Source organism: Danio rerio, chromosome 20, assembly GCF_052040795.2.
Source record: "Danio rerio strain M-AB ecotype USA chromosome 20, GRCz13ab, whole genome shotgun sequence".
Classification (NCBI taxonomy): domain Eukaryota; kingdom Metazoa; phylum Chordata; class Actinopteri; order Cypriniformes; family Danionidae; genus Danio; species Danio rerio.
Genome location: NC_141040.1, coordinates 28,126,422 through 28,133,958, shown reverse-complemented (window position 1 = coordinate 28,133,958; position 7,537 = coordinate 28,126,422). Strand labels below are relative to the sequence as shown.

The 7,537-nt window shown below is 34.6% G+C and overlaps 1 long non-coding RNA gene across 1 annotated transcript in view; it reads left to right on the top strand.

The window, feature by feature from the left end:
• Positions 1-1,274: 1,274 nt before the first annotated feature.
• The window catches only part of LOC147832209 (uncharacterized), a 40,970-nt gene continuing 34,707 nt past the window's right edge, over positions 1,275-7,537 (top strand). Inside the window, exon 1 of the long non-coding RNA XR_015518402.1 lies at positions 1,275-1,695. This is a non-coding gene — a long non-coding RNA (uncharacterized LOC147832209). The remainder of the gene's footprint in view (positions 1,696-7,537) is intronic.

Here is a 7,537-nt window from a genome sequence, read left to right as displayed (position 1 = left end):
CCTAAGTTTAATCTTATTATGCTATTTCCATCTTGTCAGCATTTTCTTCTAAAAAGTATGCAGCACAGTAAAAAAAGAAGTATGTCTGGTCAATATGTGGTATCATACAATAGAAAAAGATTGATTATTCTGTTGTTAGTCTAAACATTTTTCTAATAAGAAATAAAGACACAAAAGTGATAAAAATAAATTCCTTTTTTCCCAGCATGTGGATCCTAATCTCTGCTGTCCAACGCCCAACAGTTACAGTTTATTAGTAAAGGACAATAATTGCTTGAGATTGAATTTTTTGAAAATCAGGAATTTAAATTCGGACCAACTAAATTCTTAGCAATGCATATTTATATTTATATTACTAATCAAATAGTTTTGATATAATTTCCTAATATCTGCATTGACATTATCTTTTGAATTATCTTTGAATTATTTTTTATAATTCATTATTTGAATTATCTCATTTTTCTAAGGTTTTTTTTTTTTTTTGTCTTAAAGTAAAAACATCTTTCTTTTTAACCCATACAATGTATTTTTTGTCTATTGTCATAAATATACATGGATCATAATACAGATTTGTGGTCCATAGTAATATTCTCTTCCATTAACAGAGTAAGTTTTTTGTATTATTCATTCATTAATTTTCCTTCAGCTTACTCCCTTATTTAATATTTATCAGGTGGTTTATCAGCCACCATGTTGCCAATATTATGTTATATTATACTATTCATCCATTCATTCATTCATTTTCTTTTCGACTTAGTCCCTTTATTAATCTGTGGCTGCCACAGCAGAATGAACCGGCAACTTATCCATCATATGTTTTTATGCAGCGGATGCCCTTCCAGCTGCAACCCATCAATGGGAAACATTTAACCACTCACACTCATACACTACGGTCAATTTTAGCATACCCAATTCACCTGTACCAGGTCCACGCAAACACAGGGAGAACATGCAAACTTTACATAGAAATGCCAACTGACCCAGCCGAAGCTCGAACCAGCAACCTTCTTGCTGTGAGGCGAACATGCTACCCACTGCGCCACCGTGTCACCATATTATATTATATTATATTATATTATATTATATTATATTATATTATATTATTATATTATATTATTATATTATATTATATTATATTATATTGTGCATTTTATGTTTTTAATGTCAGTGTGGCGGTGCTTACTGACTCCTAACTATAACAAGAAACCTTCAGTTTACATTATAGTAAATGTAATTATATGTGTACATTTGGACTGAATGCTTCTCTTGTTTTTGCTCCTAATTTCATTCCACCCAGTCGCAATGTTATGGAGATATGATCCACTCTTACAGTGAGCTCATGCAAGTAGCAGACTCCATCATACAGCAAACAATGACATCAGACTCAAACAAACGTCAAGCTTGATAGACACCGCCGAAAGATGTTTCCATGGGAATGACTCCATTTCAGGACTGTACTGTCATATGCCGGCATATTTTCAGGAAAATGAATGAGGATTGCTGTTCATCTGGCAGCTCCATTCCTGACACTAAGCAGACTGCCAGCTTCGTCCCATAGGAATAAGAATGGGTTGCCAGGTCCAGGTCAAAGAAGATGGCACTTTCTATTAATTCATCCATCAGGTCTGCCGGGATCTTTGTGACCGGTGACAGTTTTTCTACTGCCTGATGTCTTCATTATATCCATGTGTGCAGGTAAGCAGCACATATTGTACGAAAACAAGCACAGATCATTTATTTAATTACTCATTTGTTTGCTAGCTAAAAAAAATGCAGAATTCAAAATCAGATGCAAATGCAAAACATTTACTGCTGTCTTATTAGCAATATTCATATCTTCATTTCTGAGGAGGAAAACAGCATCCAATTAAAGCTCAATATATCGCTAATAAGGAGGCTGTGAATATTCCTCTTGTCACATATTATTATTAGGACTAACTTGAGAGCTGGAAGCTAGATTGTGTAATTCCATTAATTCATTAGGTGCCACATTTGCATGCCATGTAAGGTGATTTTATGTAACAGCCCATGTGTACTGAAGTATTTTAATATACAGTTGATTCCTCTCTGAATTGGAAGTGTTTCTCCAGGCTATGTGTGAGAATTTCAGTATTTATGTTTAATATCTTTTCACATCTCTGGAGCCTTAAGCTTGTGAAATCAATTGATGTCCTTTTTTATTTATTTGATTAGATTTTATTTTTGTACAGTATCAGAGAAAGCAGGGCTGCTTTTGTCACTGTGTTTACTGGCCTCTGAAATATTAGGTAATGTTGGTCGTAATTTTCCTGAGTTTCAGATTAGGTTTTGGACACATTTGTCTTTGCACAATTACTAAATTGCAGCCAGGGGCAAAGTTATGTCTCAGAAATCAATAGCTCATGCACAGGTTGCAATTAGCTCAGAATTAATCAGAGACCGAGACCTGCAGTAATAAATAATATGAGCACCGGTCTCAGGAAACCACAAGTCTGGAGAGTCCTGTGAGTTAAGGGGCAATTTAAGGATCAATCACACTGTTTTTCCATGGAAAGCTTCAAAGTATAGAGTAAGGATTTAACCGTCATCCAACCAAACACTTTGTAATTCATTTCAAGCATTTTAATTGCACTTATTTGAAAGCAATGTCGTTTGATATGTTTACTTTAATATTCTGTTTATTTCAAGAGGGTGATATGACATAGCTGGTGTCCAGTGTGACAGGGAATGAACGTGTTTTTGAAGTTTTGCCAAAGCTTCTAATGCAGTGCCAAAATTCATGAGAGAATCAATTCTGTCATCTGTGCTAAAACCCCTCATAATTAGACAATGTGTCAATAGCCTTTCGCAAGCAGTTTAATTTTAAGACTTACACAAATCAATGATATAATGAGATCATTTGACTTGATTACAAGTTTATTGAAACATTATATACTCTGATTGGCCATCACTTTATGCAAAAAAAAAATACTATGTACTCTAGTACTATGAGAGCAGCCCAATAATTTCCGACAACATGTAAATTGTCAAGCCAGCATGAAGGCTCAGTGGTTAACACTGTGACTTAACAGCAAGAAGGTCACTGGTTTGAGGCCTGGCTGGGCCAGTTGGCTTATGGAGTTTGCATGTTCTACCCATGTTTGTGTGGGTTTTCTCCAAGGACTCTGGTTTCCCACACAGTCCAAAGATATGCACTATAGGTGAATTAGATAAACTAAATTGCCTCTAGTGTATGAGTGTGTGTGGGAATGTGAGACTGCATGGGTGTTTCCCAGTACTGTAATGTGGCTGGAAGGGCATCCACTGCATAAAACATATGCCAGAGGAGTTGGTGATTCATTCTGCTGTGGCAACTCCTGATAAATCAATGACAAATTGAAGGAAAATGAATGAATGAATGAATGAATGAATGAATGAATGAATGAATGAATGAAGGAATGAATGAATGAATGAATGAATTGTTAAATGCAGATTATGCATTCGCTTTAAATAGTTTTTGCACTACTTTGTTTGTCCACAAGGTATCAAAACTGAACAGTGCTGTTGTTTCACAATTGGAAAAATAAATAGAGGAGACAAAATAAGGACAACAAACTAATAAAAACATTTATAAAATGATTAGTTGACAATCACAAGTCTGATCACATATTTGGATCCACAGGATCAGAAACTGATATTAGGGTTGGAATGGTTCACAAAATTGTCAGTTCGGTTTTTGTTACAGTTCTGTGGTCACAGTTTTCAGTTTAAATTGGTTTTAACATTTTAACAATTGGCTTTAACAACTCTTGTAACAATTAATAACCCTTTTGATATACCATACATCAAATGCATAGCCTTATAATATACAGTATTTTAAAAAACATATATATATATATATATATATATATATTCTCAATCTGAAGGTATTTGAATTTCAGTCTTTGAGTTTTAATTAAGTCTTTTGTTGTTGATTAATGGTAATAACAACAGGGCATTCATTTTGGCTGCTGTTATTAAAAAAAAATTCTGACATTATTTTACATGCATTACACACAAAGCTGTGTGAGCTGAAAGACAAATGTGCACTAGCATGAGTAGTGAGTTTCTGCCGTGCCTTGCACTTGAATCTTTAAACTTATATAGCTTGAAGTATGCCAGTTATGAACATTTACTTTAAACGAGATGTTGTTAACTCTGAAGAAATGAACAAAGTTAAATCGAAATGGGACAGAGTACACTGAGGTGGGCCGAAACCATAGTAACACACAAACTGCTTAAACTACCTGAAATACAACTGCACTGAGTGAGTTTCTGAGGAGGCACAGACATGAGAGAGAGAGAGCTGCCGGCAGGTATTTATACTGTGGGATCACATATTCCAGTTAAATACCAAAACAAAAAAGCATTCCTGTCAAATCATAAAAAATAAATAAATAAATAAAACACAGACTGAACAATACAGAGCATACCAAATCCGGACAAGTGACAAATATTGTCAAACATAAAATATGTAACATCAATTAGCAAATAATCCATTAGTCATCAACCGGCCCAGCACAAATTAATATACCTGTGTGTACATAAGAAAGATTCATCTAATTCTATTTTTCTAATTTCTGTGATTTTTTTCCTCTTCAAAAGTTATGAATGGTAAAAATGAGTTGGTATAAAGGGACTAAGCCAAAAAGAAAATGATGAATGGAAAATGTACTTTGAAAAACTAAAGTTGCTTTTGGACTGTTAAGCAACAAAAACACAGTTTAGTTTTGACACTGTCAGCATTTATGTGCATACCAAAATGTGAATATATCTTCACTCCTGTTTCCATACAACTTTCATCTCTAATTATTTGCAAAGAAGCATGACTATAGCCCCTTTTACACAGTATTACGAGTAACTATCTAGAAAATTTCTGGATTGACTTTAACGGTAAATTATAAAAAGCACTGTTCACACAGGCAATTTTTTAAGAAAAGACCTTTCACCCCTATTCCAAAATACTTGTAAATTCTGATATAATTAACCAGATATGACCTCTAAACAGATGGACTTGTATTTGTAAACATTTGACTACATTACAAACTCCGTGGATGGATAAGTATTGCGACCTTGAAGATAAACAAACAACAGTTAATCGAAATTGCATTTTATCGCTAATTTTTTACACAGTTGGCATTAAGAAGGAACATAGAAACTTTATCTGACTAACATCTAGCAGCTAAATGTGTCTGGAAAAATATTCAATATTTATTTTCATAAACAGCGTGGATGTGAATGCGTCTGAATGTTCTGATAGGCTGGAGTAGATGTCTCACGTCAGCGTGTTGTAAGCATAAACGCACTCTTCCTGGCAATTTCCCTTCTGCGATCATACAGCACAGCATTCCGGCAAATTACCGGTAATGTTACAACTTCTCTTTCCGGAAAATTGCAGAAACGAATTTACCGGTATTTTCAAAAAGGGCCTGTTTACACATACAGACCTTTCTGGAAAATAGACAGTGATTTTCTGAAAAAAGTATGTGTGAAAGGGGCTTATGTTTGCCATATTTTCATGGCCTTTTTATGTTTTTTTTTTTCAGGTCTCTGCTTAAACAAAAATTCTACACACATTTTCGTGGATGGCTTTTTTTTTTTTTGCAACAAAAAAAAAATGTAATAAATGCACTGTATCACTTTCTTTATGCCATTCAGTGAATCAGAGAGAAAGGAAAACATTTGAATAATTTGACAGAGTTCATCCGTGGAGTTTAATTATAAGCACATAAACAGGACACTATTTGGATGGAGCAGGGGGAAGTAGAATCTTCAAATTGCTTCTAAACTTGCAGACTCTGGGTCCAAATGACATCATCACTGCAAGAAGGCGACAATCTTTCTGTGATATTTTTCCTTCACTTTTATATAGTGGCATAAATTAAAAATCTGTGACATCCATCTTTTTTTCTATGATAATAGCCAAAGTATATAAAGTAATGGGCTTAGCTTAACCATTCCCCTGTGACAATTTAATAGATTTATAAATAGATCTTAGTCGTGCTTGTATCATTATAAATGAGCACAAAGTATAAAATAATCACACACAATGTAGATAATTACAGAACTGAAGTCTTCCTAAATTGTGCATTTAACTTGTAATGGTTCTGCAATCTGTATAGCCGTGCCCCTTTAAAAGAATGAATGTCAGTAGGTGTGTGTATGCTCATTACTCATACTTAATAAGGTTACATTACTTGTATAATATATTCCTTCTCTTCAGTCTGAACTTGACCTTTCACACAGTAAATCACATAGCCTTCAGAGCTCCTGCGAGCCCGTATTCCTGAAGCAACACAAATGTGGGCGCTTATTGCCTCTGAACCCTGAGTGCACTTAATCATATTTCCTCCCACAGCCAATAATCGCACGCAGGTTCTGTACAAAAGCTCCACTCGTATACACCTCGTCTGGTGCATCATCTGAAAGAGTCTCAATTCCTGTTACTTTTTTTTGCTTTCGGAAACGAACGTGTGACTTTAATGGCTCTCTCTTCCTCACAGGAGGTCTGAGGCTATTTATTTCTGCCGAACATTTTCTGCCTTTCCTTATCCGTTCTGGAGGTAGTGAATATCAGAACAGCATTTTGAGAGGAAAGTGGATGCAAAAACACAATTGCAGATTGACAGGCGGGTTGTGCAGGAGCGTATTTGTATTGAAGGGATATCTCATCCATAAAATTAAATTTCTGATATTATTCATTCATCTTGATTGTGTGGCAGATCTGAATGATCTTTCTTCTGTGGAAGATTCATAGCAAAATTTTATTGCTGCTTTTTTTCTTCTTTAGCAATTTATCTGAAAAAACACACTACCGAAGAAGGCAAAAACAGTAGATATAATGTTTGCACAGGTAAAAGCAAAGCCTTTAAAAATATTTCTTTGACAGAGTGTGATTATTATTTTTTATTATTTTATTATTATTTATTTTAATTTTTGGCAGCACAAGGCACAGCAAGAAGGTTGCTGGCTGAGTCAGTTGGCATTTCTGTGTGGAGTTTGTATGTTATCCCCGTGCTCTCTGGGTGCTCTGGTTTGCCCCACAGTCTAAAGATATGCGGTGTAGGTGAATTGGATTAATTCAATTGTCATAGTGTATGAGTGCATGTGTGAAGGCAAGATTTGATGGATGTTTCCCAGTACTGGGTTACATCTACTCCGTAAAACATATGCTGGAATAGTTGGCAGTACATTCCACTGTGGTGACTCCTAAGGGACTAAAACGAAGGAAAATTAAAGAATAGCTTTTTTGCCATTGTATTATATATACTGATTCAATTCAATTTACATTCTATGTTAATTTTATTCCTAAAATAATATTTGTTGTTATTTAATCTTACACTACTTACACTGTATATCAATAAAATTAAATAAAAACTGTACACATGCATAAATACATTACATTCACACTTTAAATTTGATTAGCATGATATTTCATGTAATATATCTTCTTAATGTACTGTATAGATCAGAAATGTCCAAACTTGGGCCCGCGAATCAAAGTTCGCCCATGGTAACCTCTTATTTGGCCCACCATTGC